Source organism: Acartia tonsa, chromosome 14 (assembly GCF_053477335.1).
Source record: "Acartia tonsa isolate MP-2025a chromosome 14, ASM5347733v1, whole genome shotgun sequence".
In the NCBI taxonomy this organism is placed as follows: Eukaryota; Metazoa; Arthropoda; class Copepoda; order Calanoida; family Acartiidae; genus Acartia; species Acartia tonsa.
Genome location: NC_137273.1, coordinates 17,820,419 through 17,843,954, shown reverse-complemented (window position 1 = coordinate 17,843,954; position 23,536 = coordinate 17,820,419). Strand labels below are relative to the sequence as shown.

Sequence of the window (23,536 nt, the reverse complement as noted above, 5' to 3'; positions counted from 1 at the left end):
AGCTACATTAAAAATTAGTGAACAAGTGTATGAAGTTAAAGGGACTGTGAACGAGAAAATTTCTCATCAGATTATCAAACCTTAACATCATCTCATTCATATAATCTCAAATATAATGCAAAACTGTCTCTCGTTTCCTTAAAAAAACGGCTTTTTCCTCAGATTTTTACTATGTCCAAGATTGGGGAAAAAATTTCCGGACTATATAAATGTGCAGTTAATTGTCTTTTTTTCCTTCTATAGCTAAGACTAAACTTTTGACATAGTTCTCTATTTTTCCTTGCTTTAAACCAATGTATAGTTAATTGATAAAATAAGTAATATCTTTTATTGAAAACCAAATACAATAACAAAGCTAGAAACAGGTTTTTTAAAATTGTATCCAAGTAACTTTAGATAGCCAATCTCTTGCCCACCTTGAATTACAAATTTGTAAATAATAAAGGTGCAATATTTCTTTATAAACAGTCTGATAAAAGTGTAAACTAATTCTCCAAAGTGGGTTATTTATTGTCCAACACAATGAAAAAAGGTGTTATTATTTTAAATAACCTCTGAGATTCAACCCTTTGTAGACAGTGAGGTATTTTTTTGTCAATAATACGAATTGAAAATAGATCTTTATTACCTAATTACTACATTATAAAAAAAAATAATTGGCAATTTTATATCATAAAATAAATTCTTAACAGTAAATAAATTGTTTCTACTATAAATGACAAGTTAAATATCCCTACAAACATTATAAGAAACAAAAACGTTCAGATTTTCCTTGTTTTTTCCTTTTTTCCTCCCAAAATACCATAAAGTCAAGGCATTATTCCTGAAAATTTTTGTTAATAGGACGTGCCCCCCTCTTCGGCCAACAGTAGTTATCTCAAGAAGTAAAAAAGATATCAACACACAGAAAAAAAACTTTTAAAATAAAACTAAACTAAGTAACCATTACACATTTCATTTAGAGACTTTCCTTCTAGGGGCTTGTGGAGCAAAAGACTAAACACTAAAAATATGATTTCTGAGCTTATTTTTAAAGATATCAACCTCATTTTTTTTAAAACTTTGTTAACATAAGCGAACTCAGTAACATTTACAGGGGCTTGTTTGGCACAGGGATTAGGGATAGGAAACCTGGCCATTAATTAGGTCCCGGCCTAGATTCTAAAGGGATATTGCAACTATTACAAATTCCTATCAAACTGGCGGACGCTCCCAAGTAGCTATCGCTCTAAACCAATAAGAATCGGCCTGTTTTTAACAACCAATCACCAATTGGCGGAAATTTTAGAAGCAGACAATTCTAGAAAAAATAATGATTTTGTCTGCTACTAAAAAATAAATATAAATGGTGTTAGATCACATTAGCTTGATTATTAAATCTGCTTAGAGTTAAACATTAAAAAAGGGCCATATAGAAAAAAAAACAAAAATAACGGGATTATTTTTTGGAAAGAAGGTAGCTACGAATTTTCATTTGGTAGTTTATAAATTAGATGTTGTATTTTGAATTTTAAAAATTTAATACGGAATTGATACAACACCTTAACCCTAATATATGTACAATACAACACAGTACAAATCTATCACTACATAATAGTATCCAAAGAACTTTATAGAATGTTACCCAAGTGCATATTAATTTATTTATTTTGAATTTTAATTAGCAATGAAATTTTTAAATAAAATTTTTACTCATTAATAAAAATGCAAATAATACAAACTAAAATCTGTCTGAGGGAAACCCAACGATAGCTTTCTGACAGTTCAAATTACCAAAGTAAAAGATAAAAAAATTTTGGGAGAGAAAAAACTTCATTTTAACAAAAGCCATTAATTTATAGGTATATAAAAAGTTATGTTTTTTACTTTAAACTAGCTACCTGAATTTGATTCTATACTTTATCTACACACACACACAGATTTTTCATTAGCATTTTATACGAACCACTGCGCCATCCCAAAACTGGTTTATTAGGCTAGTAATAGGCCTAGGCTTGAAATAGGCCTGAAATAATATTTTCCTACATTTCCCATCCCTTATCCCTGGTTTGGCAAAAGACTCACAAAAAACTAAAAATATGAGTTCTGGGCTTATTTTTCAAAGATATCAACCTAATTTTTTTGAGAAAACTTTTTTAATAAAACTGAACTAAGTAACCATTACATATTTCATTTTGGGACTTTCCTTCTAGGGGCTTATGGAGCAAAAGACCCCCCAAAAACACTTAAAATATGAGTTCTAAGCTTATATTTAAAGATATCAACCTGATTTTTTTAAAAGAAAACATTTTTAACATAACCGAACACAGTAATGTTTACAGATTTCATTTTGGGACTTTCCTCCTAGGGACTAGTTGGGCAATAGACCCCCAAAACTAAAAATATGATTTCTGAGCTTATATTTGCATATATCAACCTGTTTTTTTAAACCATTACAGATATCATTCAGTTATGTTAAAAAAGTTTGCTTTAAAAAAATCTCTAAAAATAAGCTCAGAACTCATATTTTTATTGTTTTGGGGGTCTTTTGTCCCACTAGCCTCTAGAGGGAAAGTCCCAAAATGAAATCTGTCATGGTTACTTAGATCAATTATGTTAAAAAAGATTTATTAAAAAAAAAGGTTGATATATTCAAATATAAGCTCAAAACTCATATTTTTTTTTTTGCTCCACAAGCCCTAGAAGGAAAGTTCCAAAATGAAATGTGTAATGGTTACTAATAAAATCAAATCTGTAAACGTTACTAAGTTCGGTTATGTTAAAAAAGTTTTCTTTATAAAGATCAGGTTAATATCTTTAAATATAAGCTCAGAACTCATATTTTTTGTGTTTTTGGGGGTCTTTTGCTCAACACGCCCCTAGAAGGAAAGTCCAAAATGAAATCTGTCATGGTTACTTAGATCAATTATGTTAAAAAAGATTTATTAAAAAAAAGGTTGATATATTCAAATATAAGCTCAAAACTCATATTTTTGTGTTTTGGTTTTTTTTGCTCCACAAGCCCTAGAAGGAAAGTCCCAAAATGAAATGTGTAATGGTTACTAATAAAATCAAATCTGTAAACGTTACTAAGTTCAGTTATGTTAAAAAAGTTTTCTTTATAAAAATCAGGTTAATATCTTTAAATATAAGCTCAGAACTCATATTTTTTTGTGTTTTTGTGGGTCTTTTGCTCAACACGCCCCTAGAAGGAAAGTCCTAAAATGAAATGTGTAAACATTACTGAGTTCAGTTTTATTTTATAAGTTTTCTTGTAAAAAATCAGATTGATATCTTTAAAAAAAAGCTCAATCTTCATATTTTTTGTGTTTTGGTTTTTGTGTCTTTTGCTCAACTAGCCCCTAGAAGGAAAGTCCCAAAATGAAATCTGTTAATGTTACTGAGTTCGCTTATGTTAACAAAGTTTAAAAAAAAAATGATGTTGATATCTTTAAAAATAAGCTCAGAAATCATATTTTTAGTGTTTTGGGGGTATTTTGCTCCACAAGCCCCTAGAAGGAAAGTCTCTAAATGAAATGTGTAATGGTTACTTAGTTCAGTTTTATTTTAAATTTTTCTTTCTGTGTTTTGATATCTTTTTAACTTCTTGAGATAACTACTGTTGGCCGAAGAGGGGGGCAAGTAGGGGCACAGAAGTTTATTAAAAAATTAGGTTAATAGCAAATGAGAAAATGACATTTCTATAATTGTAGCTGACATATGAACGGACAGACATTTCGAATTATAAATAAGTTTAGCTATTAAAAAAACATCAGAAAATGAATTTTGCATTTGTTCCATTAATCTTTTTTTTAAATCTTAGCCATCTAATTTTGATAGCAGATGAGAAAAAAATATCATAGCTATTGAAATATGATGTCTCACAGGGACTAATGGACCAGAGCTAGATCTTTAAATTGTTTAGTGGTGCGCTGAATCGGGGCAATCCAGTTCGGCGCACCTAGATATTAATAGATTTCAATCTTTAAATCAAAATGGAATGGGCAAATCAGCGCGCCCAGTGGCGCGTTAATGGCACTCAACGTACGCCATTGCCGCGCCAAACCGGGGTGAACTGGATCGCCCCGATTCAGCACACCACTAAACGAATTTAAAGATCCAGCTCAGGTGAATTATAGAGTAAGAAGGATAGTTTCAATTCCAAAGTTTTATTTACTCAGGGAGGAAGGGAACATTTGACTGTAAATTACACTGTTACACAAAGTTTAGTAACCACGTTGAATAAAAAGAAATAACTTGATCAGTGATTCGTCAGTTCTAAATAAACAAGAAGTGTCCAACTTTTCGATCAACAGAAGGCTTACATTTGTTTATCATCATTGGGGGTGTTATTTAAAATATAGTTCATTATCTCCTAAGATCTATGAGTTTGCTTAAAAATGATGAAATATATCAACAAGGATGACAATATCTATAAGTAAAGAAGTTTCTAATTGTAAAGCTAAAAACACTCAGTGGTTATACAAATCTTCACACAAAATAAATTTACTCAAAAATTTGTTTTGAAATAATAATTTAAAATTCTAATTATTATTCAGTTCTAACACTCTGTGTTAATGTTCGTTTGTCTTACCGTTTCAGAGCTTTGCTTTTATGGATGTTGTCATCCTTGTTTGATTATATACAAGCATATTTTTTAACATGATTAAAGAAGAATATGGTATAACTTGGGGGGGGGGGGGGAGGGAATTATTACAAAAAATAAAGTATAAATATTCAGCCTTAAAACTCCAAAAAGAAAAAAAAAACATTTTTACAAAATAATACTAAATAATACTGCATACCTAACAAAATATTATACAGATTCCACCGTCTGTCTTGTATTGAATAACCTTGCATTCTGTAATAAAAATAGCACATAGATTATAAATGAATTAGCGGCTTCGCCCCTAGCCTCTAGCGGCTTTTACCCAAATGGTAATTTAAAAAAGAAAAAAATCAATTAATTACTACAGGAGCTGCCACAACTAATTTCAAATAATGAAAAAATTGGGGGGAAGGGTATTTTTGGGGGGGTTGGGATGTCCAACCCCCCCAAGAAAATAACCTAAAACCACCACAGGACCAGTAGGTATATTCCCTGAAGAGTAGAATCCGATCGGTTCAGTGGTTACTGAGATCTTGAGGAACGGACAGACAAACAGACGGACGGACAGACATCAAGCTACTTTGTATTATAGATACAGAGATGGATTCTTAAAAAAAGACAGACTCGATAATCGATGGTGAGGCAAAATTTAATTTGTGAAAAACATCCAAAAGCACATTAAAAATCTGCAAAAATGAAACAAAATCATATGTTAATAACCCTTTTATGATTTTATTTACTTTTTGTAGATTTTTTATTCGATTTTGGAGGATTTTTCAAAAAAATAATTTTGCCTTACCAGCAATTTTTAATAATTTTTTAAAGAATCCACCTCAGTATAAACTATAACTAACTTGGATAAAAAAATAAATTATTACGCAAAAAAATTTTTTATGTAGTTGCCTTTTGGATCAAAAACTTACTTTATAAAGATGTAAAAAAGTTTTTTTATCATAAATATAATTTTATTATTATATAGTTAACAAAAAGTTTATTTCATAGCACATAGATTATAAATGATTACAGAAAATATTTGTACATTAATACATAACATGGCATTAAGGTAAAACACTAGAGAGGAAAGGGGTTAAATAACTGTATTTCCCTAGCCCATTGTGCCGACCTTCAATTGGGTCTTTGAAAATCAACAAATGGTAAGGGAAATATTAACACAGATAAGTAGCAGAAAACAATTTACTAGCAGACAAAAAAAGGAAGAGGTAGTTGTATGTATATACATCTATAGTTATACTACAGATCTTTTATTACAGTATAAATCATAACTTGTATATTAGTAACTTTGATTAAGAACTAAATTATTAGGCAAAATAACTTTTATATTTGTTCATTAACTGGAAATAGTCCCTTTCGTGGCAACGCCCCTTAAGGCGCGATTCATCGTATTTTTTAAATGGCTTTTAATAGGATATTCAGGTTAGGTTATATTGGGTTAGGTGATTGTCCCACAGGGTTAGGCAAATGGCCACGCAAGGTTAGAGCCCCCCACTGGGTCTAGAAATAGGAGAAAAGCTATTGAGAAACATACATAAGAATCGCCCCTTAAGGTGCGTTGCCACGAAAGGGACTATACCCCATTAACTTTTATAAGATAGCCATAAAGCACAAAATGAATTAAAATCAATCGAAAATGCAAAAAATGTTAAATAAATATAATTACAGAAAGAGAAAAGGTACAGAAAACAGAGGTGAATTCTTTAAAAAAAACTTTTGCCTCACTAAAATCAGTTTGCCCCACTAAAATTTTAGTGAGGCAAAATTATCTCCTCTAAATTTTTAGCGAGCCTCACTGATTTTAGTGGGGCAAACTGATTTTAGTGAGGCAAAAGTTTTTTAAGAATCCACCTCAGTATTTTGCATATTTTGAAAATAATTACCTTTAATATGTATAAAATTAATAAACCTAAATTGAATTAAGTTTTATTGGTTTTAAATTTCTATGTCACTTTATGACTGTTACTTTTGAAGATTCTATTGTAAAATTTGATGCATCAAATTTAGATTTTAAGTTTTTATTGTTAACATTTTCACCTATGTTTATACAAGAAAAAATTTGTTTTGGTTGTTGATAAGTCCAGCTTCCTCTAATTGTTGTCCTTCTCTTACATCTTATGGACAAAATATAGTTACTTGGGTTGGGCCGGATATCCGGCCAACGTTCGATATCCGGCAAATTACCGGATATCCGGCATTATAAATATTTTCAATATCCAGTGTCCGGCCGGACATTGAAAATGGCCGGATATCCGGCCCAACCCTAGTTGTCACCCTGTTTATATGGCTTTTTCTGACTGTCTCTGCTTTAATTACTGTTTTTATCTGTCTTTAGAACTTATGGCAAAAAGACGATTTTCAAGTCTTGATTTTTTAAAAACTACGTGGTAGAAAATTAAAATTCTTTCAAATATATTCCATAAAAATATAGTTTAGCCAATAACCTAGCAAAAAATATGCGGTTCATTAAATTAAGTTCAAATGCATTTTGTGAAACTACCCCTTTTGCCAATAAACAACTGAATTTATTTTCCTTTTAAAGTTCTGAAAGGGGGAGGGAGGAGGCGAGTAAAAAATTCATTTATTTTAAATATCTTTAATACCTTAAATTTAAATACTTTTCAACAATTTCTACCCAAATATTCATCAAATATTCAGTGAAACATCCAACTTTCAAGAATTTTGTCCATTGCCTAGAATTTGTTTGGGTGCAACAACATCTCCGCCAGCCAGAAATGCCCCCCATAACCTTATTACATTTCAGGGTTAGCTCTTTTATTAAATAGAAATGAGTGCAAGAGGAAGCGCAGGAAAGTGTCATATGTGACGTCATAAAAAAACGTCTAAAAAGGAAGATATAAGAGGAGAAGTGGGAAAGGAAACCCCTTAAAACGAGCTGGATTATTTATGTATTTTTTATGACGTCACACACATGATCCAGCGCTTTATCCAAGAGGGGAGATGAGTGGAAGAGGCATTGCTGGTGTTACCTCAGTATACTAGGCTCTAACTAACAGTCAGTTTATTTTAGAACTACGGACGGACGGACGTGCGGACCGACTCTAATTATAGAAAAGCTTCGCTTTTATAAAATGAGTTGCTTTTTAAATAGAATTTAAGATCTCAATTATAGGAATTAAGTAAAGGAATTGCTTTGTCCAAAGGTAAGGAAAGTTACTAGTAGGATTGGGCCGGATACTTTTTTGGCCGGATACCGGTTATCCGGCTGATTTATAATGCCGGATATCCGGTATCCGGTCGGATATCTGGCCAACGCTGGATATTCAGCAAATCACCGGATATCCGGCATTAGAAATCAGCAGGATATCCGGTATCCGGATAGTTTTAATATTCGGTATCCGGCCGGATATCGAAAATGTTATCCGGCCAAACCGGATATCCGACCTATTAGTAGTTCCTAGTTTTATATGCGTGGTGCCACCTTCCCATATTTTAATAGAAGGGCGTGCGGTATGAATGAATAGGGGAGGCTCCAACATTTCTTTTTCATCCCCTATTGATGAATTCTATCATTCTATGCACGCCACTTTTATGATAAACATGAATTTTGAGCTAACCCAAATGTTCCAAAGGACATGATGGTATGATTACACATTGCTACAAATTGAAGTTCATTAAACAAGGATGATAACGTTCAATATATTTTATTTTCAAAATTTTATCCCCCCCCAAAAAAAAAAAATAAAAAAGCTTGGACGCCCCTGCAATATAGTAGCGAAGATTTTTAGAGCTAATCTTTATTCATTACTAGCGGCTTTGCTTCTGGTCTCTTGGGGCTGTGCCCCAAAAGTTAATTAAAAAAAAATAAAAAAATAATTAATTACTACTGGTGCTGCCAGTAGTTTTATGTGTTTACTAACTTCCCCATAAACAAAAAAATGGGGGGTTATTTTTTTGTGGGGGGTTGTTGGTGCCCCACCCCCCAAGAAAATAGCCTAAAATCACCACAGGACCAGTAGGTATATTCCCTGAAGACTAGAATCCAATCGGTTTTGTGGTTACCGAGATCTTAAGGGACAGACAGACAGACGGACAGACATCGAGCTACTTTGTATTTTAGATATGTATAATTAAAGAGAAATATAGAGAGAATAAATGAAAGTGAGAAACTATAACTGAGAACCTAAAGACGGACAGAAGTTAGAACTTCCATCAAGCATCGTACAATCAAAGGGTCGGGTGTCTGCAACAGTTGCAATGTTTTAACCTACTTGAATGGTTTGGCTATATTTTGTTTTATCAAGATTAGTTTTAATCATGTATTGAAGAGGACTTCAATACATGATTATTGTCGGAAAAATGTTCCAGATAACGATTATCTCAAAAAATCTATGATCTTAAAAGGTTTCTAACGACCAAGCGCTGGATCGATATAATAAGGCCTACAAATAATCTGGAATAGTTATTAATTAATAATGCCATTGCCCAGTTATCTCGAAATGCAATGTACAAAAATGAGCAAAATTTTATACGTATTTTCTTCTTTGAAGCTTTCTATGTAAAACATTGGATCTTGGCTATTATTATTTGTAGGCCTTTTTATGCCGCATAAAGCGGCGTGTTGGCGTTGTGTACGTTCAGCCGCTTGGCAGCTAGCAGCCTTTAAAATTCATAGATTTTTGGAGACAATCGTTACCAGGAACATTTTACTGTGAACTGTTTTAGATCCAATTATTTAATGAACATGCCTAGAATTGCTAAATCTTGACCAATATCGTCTGAAAAGGACCAGGGGTGGTCGAAATCCTAGAACATTATTCTTTTCAAATTGATTATACACCTATTATTGAAGTTGATAAAACCACACCCATTATTGTACAAACATAGAAGTCAAAATTCTATTGAGTTTTCCAGGCTGACATAAGACTAATTAGAGTTCCTTCAGCCTTACATAGATATCAAGGATATGTTAATACTTAGGGTTCTTCTAGGCTAGCTTTTGAAATTTAGGATCATGGAAAGAAAACAAAATAGAGGGGTTTGTCGTAATTTCACAGTAGCTTTAGGTTAGGTAAATATTAATGATTGTCCCGCAGGGTTAGAGCCCCCTGCAGTGGCTATAAATAGGAAAAATGCTACAGTAAAAATACGCCGAGACCCACTACTTCGTTTTCTTTCCATGATCCAAAATTCAATTAAATTTAGCATTGTAGTTGTACTTTTACCAATTGTTAAAATAGCCACAACCCGTACAGAGGTTCTAAAGAAATAATTCCGCTTGTATTATAACACTCATGATGTCAACTAATAATGAAATAATTGACCAAAGGTAAATTTATGCTGGCCTCGTATTGGTTATTTTACCGTATGACTTCATAATCTGTGGAGGGACTTTAATCATCTTCATTTTACCAATATTTTTTTTATATTCTCCTTTTAATCCTTCTAGCTTCCCCTCCCTCGAGAAAGACAATGCTAGATGGATTAAATACAGGAAAAATATACTTTTTTTGATTTTTAGTTTGCAACTTCATCAGGTGTTATGATACAAGCTGCATTATTTCCTTAGAAAACCCACCTCAGAAAGCTCATAATTTGTTTGTAATTGTAATTTGAAAATTTCCTTGGCTAAAACTGCGTCATGTCCAAGAAAAGCAACATCTTTTCTATTATATACAAAAATTTAACTATATTCCTTCTAAGTGGACAGTTGAATTTGAATTGCCGAATGTGTACACAGTTTCCTGGGTGTTTCCTCATCCTATCTCAATATTTACTACTAGCTAAAAAAGCTTCAAACGTAAAAAAAAATTCAAAAGAAGGTGTCTTAACTTTTATTTTTATAGCTAGTCGGTGTTTTTAGTAAGTAGTAGATGTAAAATTTTCCATAGAATTTGTACATAAATTAACAGCTCTCTTGTTTTCTTTATTACACCCTCCTGGTATAACCATATCAACTACACTTTAACCATTACTGATTTTTTTTATTTGTGAGCTTCATGATTATTCTTCCTTTATTACCACTAAAGCAAGTTTAATGCTATTTTAATGTATATATATAGTTAAATTTTCCTGTTAAAAAACATTCGTCTAGCCCAGGGTAGATCATCACTTACAACTAAATAAAATGTTTCAATCAATAGGACAATTCTAACATTAATTCATATGCAATGTAAAAATATTGACTGTTTTCCTCAAAGTGGCTAGTCGAGCATAGAAACCCACCCCACCTCTCCCTTCGCGTCGTTTGAAATAAATTGAAAGGAGTAGTAGTAATTAGCATCTAGGGGCTCTATATTGTGGATTGAAAATATAGCCTAAAACCACCCCAAGACTTAAATCTAAAGGTAAAATAACCTAAAACCATCCTGGGGCCAATATGAAGCTTCCCTGAAACAGAGAACCAAATTGGTTCAGCAGTTATTGAGATCTTAGGCTTCAGACAAAAGAAAGTTATCTATAAAACAAAGTAGCTTGATGTCTGTCCGTCTGACCGTCTGTCTATCAGTCCCTTAAGATCTCGGTAACCACTGAATCGATCGGATTTTACTCAGGGAATATACCTACTGGTCCTGTGGTGGTTTTAGGCTATTTTCTTGGGGCATGGGACACCCTAAACCCCCCCCCCAAAAAAAAAAAAAATTTCCCCTCAATTTTTTTGAAGACATTAGAGGCTATGGGCGAAACCGCTAGTTTTATTAAAAGGAAAAGATTGTATAGGAAGTCTAAAATTGATATTTTGACATTGATAATCTATTTTTTCGTATTTTTCGTATATATCCGCAGAAAGCTGTTTATAATACGATGCGAGAATTATAACTATTCCACTATCGATTCGAAAGTTTAAACCAATTGATATTCGCTAAATAAGAATTGGTTTTTAGCCTTACTGAAAAATGATGCATAATATAGTATGACAGACAATTCTTCACGAATATTAAAAAAGATTGTTCCCAGTTTTGTTAGCCCGGGCCTCAATTTTGATATCAAAGTCCCACCTGCAAAAATGACTAAATTGTTGTACCGTTTTTGGAAGAAGCTAGTTTTAATATTATATAGTGAATGTCATGTCAGAGAGAAAGGGGACAATGGGCTGAATGTCCAAACGTTTAATTTGTTAAATTTTTAAAAGTACCAATCAGGGATCTTAAGGGATAAGACAATAGTCGAAAAATTGATGTACATCCCCAATGATCATACACATAATTACCCCTTCTGTAGATTACAATTAGTTGTTGAAACGATATATCACACATATTGATGAATCGACCAATCAAAATTTAGTATAGTCCCCAAAGTTGTTAGCCAACAAATAAGAAAACGTTTTTTATTAAACTTTGTGGACCAGTGTAATACTACCTATTGATGTTGTCATCCTTATTTGGTTGATAGATTAACTTTCTTAAATATAATTCACTATATTCCTAAATGCCCGTAGATAATATTCTTCATCTATTTGTTTTGTAAAATAAGTCTAAACATTTGGTTTGTGTTTCATATATAATTAAAATCCTATAATATAAAGTAGTTAGCATTTTTTGTCTGTCCCGGTGGATCTCGCTAACCGCTAAACCGATATTGTTCTCCTTTACAGTGATGCTTCTTATAGGTCCTGGGAAGGTTTTAAACTATTTTTGGGAAGGGTGTCAACACCCCCCTTCCTCCAAAAATATATTTTTTTACTCTTTTGAAACTCAAATTTAAAATTGGATGAGGTCGACTTTTCCCCCTCCAACCTTAAGTGCACCTAGAGGCTTCTAGGGGGTGGAGCCGCTAGTATATAATAAAGTAAGACGATGTCTGTACGTATTTCTGTGTGTCTGTAATAATTCGCTAACCACTGAACCGACTTGGTTCAACTTTACATAAAAGCTTCAAGGGAAGTTTTATGGCTATATTGGGGGAGGGTACCCCCACGCCGCCAAGAGAAACCACCATAGAAAAATCCCTACCCCTACAAATAATTTTTGGGGACTAAAATAGAAAGTGAAGGGTAGAATTAACCTTTTACCCCTCATTATTCCTTTATTTACGAGATCTTTAAATGCAGACACACACAAAGACACTCTGTTGCTATAAAATAAGGATTTTCATCCTTATAAAAGCATTCCTTTTTATGATAATGAAAACACAATAAATCCCTTTTCTAAATGTTCTGTGTAGTCAGTTCTCCTAACATTAACACAATTTATTTCAAAATTCTGCATATAAATGATTTAAACAAGTATGACAACATACAAACGAAGCTATTAAATAAGAGGGTAGGACAAACAAACATTAACACTTGTAGAGTGCCAGAATTTAAACCCAGAATATTAATTTATAAGTGTAAACAAATTGTAAATAATTATAATGTAAAATTGTTGCAAAGTTGCTTAAATACAGAATATTGTTTAACCCTTACAGATCGGGGGGGGGGGGGGGGGGTCATATTGACCCCCTCGCCCTTCAGTTTTTTCAATGTCATTTTTTTTGTAGGTAAGATAGAGAGTTGTGACTTCTTGACTTTTTAAGTTTAGTAATTATACGTCGGCAAGAGTTGATCTTATAAGGATATCTGGTCTGTGTCGGTCGTGGCGTCCGGTTAAAGTCGGTTAGGTGGCACCAAATTTAGAAAAAACTATAAATAAATAAAAATTTCTTCATTATGACTTTTGTGTATAAGATAGAGACCTAAAATTTTTTTGGTGAATACTGGGATATCAATGAACATCTGAGAATAGTGGTGTTATGACCCTTTGACCGTTTGACCGCTTCCTGACCGATTTTATGTCCTGCTTTTAATATGGACTTATATCATGTATATCGTGGCTTCTATTACAGCTAGAGACCTAAAAAATTTTGTGGTACATCCTTGAGCAATAATAAACTTCCGTGAGTAGTAAAGTCATGACCGTTTTGCTTCTCCTTGACCGATTTTTGACCAATTACTATTTCCTACCTGTAATTTTGCCGTTTGTAAGCTGCCAGCCGCTGAATTTCAAAACAGCTATAGACCAACCAAATTTTTTATGTAGTCTTTTATTGTGATCAGAAACAAATAAAAATATTAATTGGCGCCGCCAACTGCCGTTTTTCGCCGTAACCACCGAAAATGTTGGTTTATGTTATTTGCCGTTTTTCGAAAAAGTATTTTTTTTGTTATAAAAAATAAAAGTTCTACCTAAAATTTGGTGATCCTAGCTTTAAAATTTGCCGCTCTACAGCTGTTTTAATATCTAGCGGCTAAGAAGCGGTCTTAATTTTCTCTAAATATGCACATTAACCACCATAAATTTTTTTTATGTCCGTAACTGTAACAGGAGCCGAGATAGAGGTGGGGGGGTCAAATTACCCCCCCCCCCCCCGATCTTTTTTAAGGTGGGAATTGGGGCCCGATCTGTAAGGGTTAAGGACATTTACTTACATTTTTAGTTCTTGATTTCTCAGTCAATAGAAGCTCAATTTCGAAACGCTGTGTCGTAATAAAAAAAACAAACGATATAATAAATTATTTTTTACTATAGGACGTATGTTTGGACATATCTTAATGATTGAGTATCTGTTATACTAAATTTTGTGTTTCCTGATATGTACTCCAACAAAAACTGGTGACTCACCATTGTAAAGCTCTTTTCAAATCAAATTCTTTAAAATCCATTTTTGTACGATTATGTACCTACTGTTGCTAGGTCAGAGGGAATGCAGACCAAACTTATTTCATTGCAGATTTTTATGGCGTTGCTATAAAAGACCTACTCCTAAAAAGTCCTAATTTAAAAAAGACCTAACCTACAAAAGGCCTAATGCTACAAAAGACCTAATTACAAAAGATCTACTCCTACAAAGTCCTAAATTACAAAAGACCATCTCCTACAAAATTCCCAAATTTCAAAATTAAACCTACAAAAGGCCTGATGCTACAAAAGACCTAATTGCAAAAAACCTAATTACAAAATACCTACTCCTACAAAATTCCCAAATTACAAAAGACCTACTCCTACAAAAGTCCTAAATTACTAAAGACCTAAACCTACAAAAGGCCTAATGCTACAAAAGACCTAATTGCAAAAAAACCTAATTACAAAAGACCTAATTACAAAATACCTACTCCTACAAAAGACTTAAATTACAAAAGACCTAACCTACAAAAGGCCTGATGCTACAAAAGACCTAATTGCAAAGAACCTAATTACAAGATACCTACTCCTACAAAGTCCTAAATTACAAAAGACATACTACTACAAAATTCCCAAATTACAAAAGACCTACTCCTACAAAAGTCCTAAATTACTAAAGACCTAAACCCACAAAAGGCCTAATGCTACAAAAGACCTAATTACAAAAGATCTACTACAAAGTCCTAAATTACAAAAGACCTACTCCTACAAAGTCCTAAATTACAAAAGACCTAGTACTACAAAATTCCCAAATTACAAAAGACCTACTCCTACAAAAGTCCTAAATTACTAAAGACCTAAACCTACAAAAGGCCTAATGCTACAAAAGGCTTATGCTACAAAAGACCTTTTTGCAAAAAAACCTAATTACAAAAGACCTAATTACAAAATACTCACTCCTACAAAAGACTTAAATTGCAAAAGACCTAACCTACAAAAGGCCTAATGCTACAAAAGACCTAGTTACAACAGACCTACTCCTACAAAATACTTAGATTACAAAAAAACTTAACTCTACAAAAGACCTAATCCTAAAATAGGTCTAATGTGTGTGTGAACCTTGCCGCATACGCCACCAGAAGGGATGTTTAAGAATTTGTTGCCTTTATTTTTATAAGCTGCATTAAAAAGACGTTGATGTGCAAAATATGCAAATTGTCTGATTTTTTTTTGTTTATTTAAAAATCTAGCTTAAACCTATGCAAAAAACAGTGTATATTTATGTATATGCATTATTTTTGTTAGGCCTTTTTGAAAATAAGAGATTTAAAAAATTATTATAATTTGTTGAAAAAAAATTAATAAACAAAAATTCCTTTTAAACTTGAATATTTTTCTAAGTTCAGGAAGATACATGTGGAACAATTTAATTTCATTTGGGTAAGGTCCAGCATCTATTATTCTACCTTCGCTGTTCTCTAGATAACAAGAACGATTAAGTATGAAATAGTAGCGAAGCTGGCGAAAATTATAAAGCAAATTAGAGAAAAAAAGACTGAAAGAAAGAATCGAGATTAAAAAGAAGAGAAAAAAAAATTCTGGCAAAACTTTTTTATATTTTATCCTAAAACAACGTTATTAAATATCAAGCTTGCTAAATGAAACTCAATTTTTCATAAATGCATTCTAATTACTTTATGTGAATTGACCATACAGTCCTCTTTTTGATTTAGCATTTTTTCTGACTTGTAGCTGCTGCTATATGAACATACTAGCGGTTTCGCCATCAGCCTCTAGGGGCTTTGCCCCAAGAGATAATTAAAAAAATGTAGTAACATGTGGTACTGCACAAAATAGTTCGTATCATCAAATAAAAAAATTTATGGGGATTTATTCTTTATTTTTGGGGGTTTTGGGGTGTCCCACTCAGAGTAGAATTCAGACAGACATCATTCTACTTTGTATTATAGATTTGATCTTGTTTTATCTTGATTCTATATTTTTAAAATTACCTATTATTTCTTTTTCATTATAGATGTACATATATTTATCATTTTTATACTGAGTTTGTTGCCAGGGTAGGGTCCAGTCTGTCTGATTCCGAGGACATGTATGCGGCCTCCCTGAAACAAAAGTATTTATATTTCATGTAGTTATTTCATCAACATAAATATCCTATTATATAAAGTAATACGCATTTTTTTGTCTGTCCCGAAGGATCTCGCTAACCGCTGAATCGATATTGATCACCTTTACAGTGAAGCTTCTTACAGGTCCTGGGAAGGTTTTAAATTTTTTGGGGGGAGGGTGTCTTCACCCCCCTCCCCCCAAAAAAATATTTTTTTAACTCTTTTGAAACTCAAATTTAAAATTGGATAAGGTCGACTTTTCCCCTTCCTAACTTATATGCCCCAAGAGGCTTCTAGGGGCGTAGCCGCTAGTGTAGATATAAAGTACGCGACTATAATAGTTATTTCTCGCCTCGTATTATAAACAGCTTTCCGCGGATATAGAATGTGCAATTATAAGATTAAAAACTGGTTTTAATCCTATGATTGTACATTTTTATATTCGTGGACATAGTTTTTTCGTATGGATGAGAACCGGTTCCTATCCACCGGATTCGAAAGAATACGAGAAAAGATATTAAAGAGAGAAAAAGGAAACAATTGCACTTTAAATTACACTGGTACCCAAAGTTTCATAACCACGTTTCTTGTTCGTTGGCGCAAAAACTTTGGAAACTTTAATTGAATTTAACTGGTTGGTTTCAACATGTAGCGTCTAAAATTTTCATACAGTAATATTCATCTAATCTAATTTTAAAACATCTAAATGATCATCAGATTTTGATGAAATTTAAAAAAAGGAGTTTTAAGCATCTAATACATAACAAACTTTGTCAGTCCGTTTATTTTTAGTAGCGAAGCTACTCCATAATTCGAAATTTCCGCCCGTCCGTCTGAGACAGAAAGGAGGAAACGTTATTTTCTCGGCTCCTATGAAAGATAGAGAGCTGAAATTTTCAGGCATTGAATACTTTCATGTTCTACATACTTTCATTAAGTTTTATCGAGATTTGCTTATTTGTTGGGGTGCTAGTTCGATTCCTAAATTTTAAGTTTTCATGATTTTCTTTACTCTTATTCGAGATAGACGACTGATATTTTTAGGAATCAAATGAGTTAACAGTATACATATCCACACGAAGTTTCATTAAGATTTGCTTATTAGTTGAGGTGCTAGATCGATTCATAGATTTTCACGTTACGTTAATGGTGTCATCCTTGTCTATACAAGAATAAAATTCCTTTAACATATAACTATCCAAATTATTAAAACTGTTTACCTATAAGATCATGGCACCATGGAACTAATTCCAATACCCTTAATTCATGTTTTATATTATAAACTAGCTGCTTCACCGTTTCATAAAAATAGCTTAAAACCAAGACTTTATTTTAAGAATTAAATAGTATAAAACACTTGAAAGGATGAAAACAGGGAAGGCTTGCCCTCCCAATTTAAATTTAAATGTGGTGTTGACAACCCCCTAAAATGTTATTCCGCAAGCTTATCGCCTAAAGTAATCCCAGAAGCTATGAAACGATTTCCTTAATTGGAGATCTCGCATGAACCAACAAACACCTAACCAATACAATAGAATTAGAATTAAATTCATTATTGTCCATAATTGGCGTAGCAGAAAAACAAGGATAACAACATCCATAAAAGCGAAGCTCTGAAATGGAAGGACAAACGAACATGAACACTTGTATATTGTCAGATCTGAATTAGCAGAATATTAATGCATCAGTACAAACAATTTTGTAAGTAAATTTGTTGCAAAACTGCATAAATAGATGATACTGTTTGAAGACATACTTACATTTTTGGGACTTGTTTATAGATATCCTTTGCTTATAATATTGTAACTTGTTGTAATAGGAATCAGTTTTCAAAAATCTGAAAAATCCGATAATTTTAACATACAAAAATTTGTTGTCAAAAAGGTAAAAATCGACATGTTTGAAATGGACGCACGGACATTCTGGTATTGATTATAGAGTTGCTACGCTTTTTGAATTGTACCAAACTACTACAGGAATCATCATGCAAAGTTTGGAATAGATAGGACAATTCTAACCTGTTTAAATTAACGAAATAAGTTAACTGTGACGTACGGACGGACCTACCCTAATTATAGAAAAGCTTCGCTTTTAAAAATAGCTTTTCAGAAGAACATTGCAATTAGATATAAAATATGAATTGCCTTGATTTTGTGTCAATAACTGGATCAAAATAATATCTCAACATCATATCCTAAAAATTAATGATTAAACATTAAAAATAATATCCATAAGTAGCATACTTTTTATATTAATAATACCTGTTCAAATAATAGAACAGGTTGATATACTTACTTTTTTATATTAATAACACCTGTTTTAATAATAGAATAGGTTGATATCTTTATATTTCTAATAATAATACTTGTTTTAATAATAGGATAGGTTGATATCCACACATTTATAATAATAATAATACCTGTTTTAATAATAGGATAGGTTGATATCCATATCTTTATAATAATAAAAATGATGATACTTGTTTTAATAAAAGGATAGATTGATATCCATACATTTATAATAATAATAAAAATAATACCTGTTTTAATAATAGCATAGGTTGATATCCATACATTTATAATAATAATAATACCTATTTAATGATAGCAATATAAGTTGATATCCATTCATTTCTGATAATAATAATAATAATAATAACACCTGTTTTAATAATAACATAGGTTGATATCCATACATTTATAAAAATAATAATAATACCTGTTTTAATAATAGGATAGGTTGATATCCATACATTTATAATAATATTAATACTTGTTTCAATAATAGGATAGGTTGATATCCATACATTTCTAATAATAATAATAATAATAATAATACCTGTTTTAATAATAGGATAGGTTGATATCCATACATTTATAATAATATTAATACTTGTTTAAATAATAGGAGAGGTTGATATCCATACATTTCTTATAATAATGATAATAATAATACCTGTTTTAATAAAAGCATAGGTTGATATCCATATGTTTATAATAATACTAATAACTTTTTTAATGATAGCAATATAAGTTGATATCCATTAATTTCTAATAATAATAATAATACCTGTTTTTAATAATAGCATAGGTTGATATCCATACATTTATAATAATAATAATACCTGTTTTAATAATAAGATATGTTGATATCCATACATTTATTATAATAATAATACCTGTTTTAATAATAGCATAGGTTGATATCCATACATTCATAATAATAATAATAATACCTGTTTTAATAATAGGATAGGTTGATATCCATACCTTTATAATAATAAAAATGATGATACTAGTTTTAATAAAAGGATAGGTTGATATCCATACATTTATTATAATAATAATAATACCTGTTTTAATAATAGCATATGTTGATATCCATACATTTATAATAATAATAATACCTTTTTTAATGATAGCAATATAAGTTGATATCCATTCATTTATAATAATAATACCTGTTTTAATAATAGCATAGGTTGGTATCCATACATTCATAATAATGATAATAATATCTGTTTTAATAATAGGATAGGTTGATATCCATACATTTATAATAATAATAATAATAATACCTGTTTTGATAATAGGATAAGTTGATATCCATACATTTATAATAATAATAATAATAATACCTGTTTTGATAATAGGATAGGTTGATATCCATATACTTATAATAATAATACCTGTTTTAATAATAGGAGAGGTTGATATCCATACATTTATAATAATAATAATATCTGTTTTAATAATAGCATATGTTGATATTTATACATTTATAATAATAATAATATCTGTTTTAATAATAAGATAGGTTGATATCCATACATTTATAATAATAATAATACCTGTTTTAATAATAGGAGAGATTGATATCCATACATTTATAATAATAATAATATCTGTTTTAATAATAGCATATGTTAATATTCATACATTTAAGGACGCCTGCAAGAAATAACACGCTTTAACTGCTGAAAGACTGCCACAAGAAGACCCAATACCCCAAATTTAAAGCCTTCAGCTTCAATAACAAAAAAGTTCTAGGCATTTCAAAATAGCATTTTATGTACAATGGAATTGTTGAAAGATTTCCAATGCTCATAAAAGAAAAAAACAATATTAAATTACGTCGCCTAGACACAAAATTATAACCTTATCTTTGTCAGAAACTTAGATTGCATGTAACTAATTATATTTTTACAATAAAAACACCACATTTCATAGTCAAAATCTATGAAAAAAATTCGATTTAAATTGCATTTTTAAACGAAAATCATAGCGGAAACAAAGGGGTAAACTAATACAAGCTTAGCTGTAATTGGTTGTTAAGCTGATTCAGCCTTCTGATTGGCTACAGTACATTCGGTACAACGCAAGTGAAACTTAATTTTTTTTAATGATTTTGACTATAAAAATGGGTATTTTTATTGTAAAAATATAATTAGTTACTGGAAACCTAAATTTTTGACAAAACAAGGATGACAACATCCATAAAAGCGAAGCTCTGAAACGGTAGGACAAACGGACATTAACACTTGTATAATGTCAGAACTGTTACTGAATAATCAGAATGCGAATGTATAAGGGTCAAAGCAAAATTGTAAGTAAATTTGTTGAAAAACTGCTTGATACAGGATAATGATTATGGACATACTTACATTTTAGGACTTGATTATAGAGTTGCTTCGCTTATAATATTGTACTTTGTTGTCCCAGGAATCAGTATACCAAAAATCAGACCAATCGGATAATTAGGTCACATACAAATTTGTTGTTAAAAATGTAAAAAAAAATCAATTATTTAAAATGGACGTACGGACATTTTGGTAATGATTATAGAGTTGCTACGCTTTCTAACTCGTACCTTACTACTAAAGGAATCACCATGCAAAATTTGAAATCGATAGGACAATTCTAACATGCCTAAATTAACGAAAAAAACTATTTAAAAAAGTAAAAAAATCAACATGTTTAAAATGGACGTACGGACATTTTGGTAATGATTATAGAGTTGCTACGCTTTCTAAATCGTACCTAACTACTAAAGGAATCACCATGCAAAATTGGAATTAATAGGACAATTCTAACATGTCTAAATTAACGAAAAAAGCTATCCGTTACGGACGTACGGACGGACGGACCGACCCTAATTATAGAAAAGCTCCGCTTTTAAAAAGCTTATAATTTTGTTTCTAGGCCACGTAGTTTAATTTCAAAGTTTTCAACATGAGCATTGCAATTCTTTCAAAAGAAGGTGTATCAACTTTTTTGCTTTTTATTTAAGATAGCTAGCCGGTTCTTTCAGTAAGTAGTAGATGTAAAATTTTTCATAGAATTAAGATATGCAATCGGTTTTTTTTGTAGACCTCTTATTTTTAAAGTAATTTAAGTTTTTAAAAAAAATAATTAAGTCGGTTTTAAGGTACTAAAACGCAACAAAATAAAAGAAAAAAATGGCCAGTATGAACAAAAATAGTAAGATCTTTAATTTGACACCTTACTTTTAAAATTCTGTTGAGTAATTATTGAAAAAATCTATTTTTTTAACCTCGGTTTAATAAAAACTTTAGACCTAAATATTTTCTCAAACAGACATAAAAAACATGGGTTCATATATACCTTTAGAATCAGAAAAATATTACGAATCCATTCTAACAAAATTGAAAAAGTTTTAAAAAATTGTAATAAAAAATAAAAAAAATAAAAAGTTTATTTTAAGAATTGTAACTACAAAACTAGCCAATCACAAATCGCGAAAATTGACGAATCGCGAAGCTTAACCTATAAAGTTAACCAATAGAATTGCCAAAAAAAATAAACTTATATTTTTTATTTTAGTTTTATAAAAGTTTTTCAATTTTGCTTAGAATGAATTCGTATTATTTTTCTCATTCTAAAAGTATATATGAACACATACTTTTTATGCCTGTGAGAGGATATTTTTAATTTCAAAGTTTTGATTAATCCGAGGTTAACAAAATATATTTTTTCAATAATTACTTAACAGAATTTTAAAAGTAAGGTGTCAAATTAAAGATCTTACTATTTTTGTTCATACTGGCCATTTTCTTCTTTTATTTTGTTGCGTTTTAGTACCTTGAAACCGACTTAATTATTTAAAAAAAAACTTAAATTACTTAAAAAATAAGAGGTCTACAAAAAAACCGATTGCATATCTTAATTCTATGAAAAATTTTACATCTACTACTTACTGAAAGAACCGGCTAGCTATCTTAAATAAAAAGCAAAAAAGTTGATACGCCTTCTTTTCATTGTACATAAAATGTCATTTTAAAATGCCTAGAACTTTTTTGTTATAGAAGCTGAAGGCTTCAAATTTGGGGTATTTGGTCTACTTGTGGCAGTCTTTCAGCAGTTAAAGCGTGGTATTTCTTGCAGGCTTCCTTTTATAATAATAATAATATCTGTTTTAATAATAAGATAGGTTGATATCCATACATTTATAATAATAATAATACCTGTTTTAATAATAGCATAGGTCGATATCCATACATTTCAGACAGAGCGTACATCGTAGCAAAAGATGATAACTAAAATATAATTTTAGAATAGGTTAATACTTTTTTATTTACCTTTCATTTGTTGTTGATACATTTTTGATTAGTTCATACCAATTTTAAACATTAATTTCAATCTAAAGGGTTGGCAATTTTGTTTATCATCATTGGGAATATATATCAATTTTTCAGCCATAGTCTCAACCCCTAAAATACCAGATTTTACTAAAATAATCGGGGGGGGGGGGGGGGGGGAGGTCTTGATAGGCACTTTAATGGAATTTACCTGATTGCCAAGTCTACCACGTCCAAAGCTGCAGAGTACAGATCTGACCAAGGCAAAATCATAAGGTTTTATTTCAAAAATTACAAAATTGGGGGGGGGGGGGGTGCCATCTATTAGTAAACCGTGAGCAAAATGAAATAAATATTGAACTTAGTACATCGCCTAGTCCAATAGGTACTACATTTCAATGGGAAAAAATCCAATCTAAATGGGTTAGGTTAGGTAAGAAAAACCCTGTGGAAATAAAGTTTTCAGGCCTTTTTGGTCTATTTTAATGTAGAAACAAATAGTTTTTGTCATAGGTTTTTTCCTGAATACACTGTGTCTATTCATAAGGAAATTATGCAAAATAAATAAAGTTTTGATATTACTGTGCAAATTGAATTTATTAGGTTACAAAACCTCCAACAGACAACCAACCCTTTGATTGCACGACCT

At 31.1% G+C, this 23,536-nt stretch overlaps 2 long non-coding RNA genes across 2 annotated transcripts; both read right to left on the bottom strand.

Annotated features, from left to right (window-relative positions):
- Positions 1-15,551: 15,551 nt before the first annotated feature.
- Positions 15,552-17,550, bottom strand: LOC145305814 (uncharacterized). Its single transcript, XR_013874714.1, has 3 exons — positions 17,510-17,550; positions 16,173-16,283; positions 15,552-15,638 (listed from the first exon to the last, which is right to left on the bottom strand). It is a non-coding gene; the product is annotated as an uncharacterized LOC145305814 (long non-coding RNA).
- Positions 17,551-18,427: 877 nt separating this feature from the next.
- Positions 18,428-23,143, bottom strand: LOC145305234 (uncharacterized). The gene is made up of 3 exons (XR_013874536.1): positions 23,099-23,143; positions 22,774-22,845; positions 18,428-18,483 (listed from the first exon to the last, which is right to left on the bottom strand). It is a non-coding gene; the product is annotated as an uncharacterized LOC145305234 (long non-coding RNA).
- Positions 23,144-23,536: the final 393 nt, after the last annotated feature.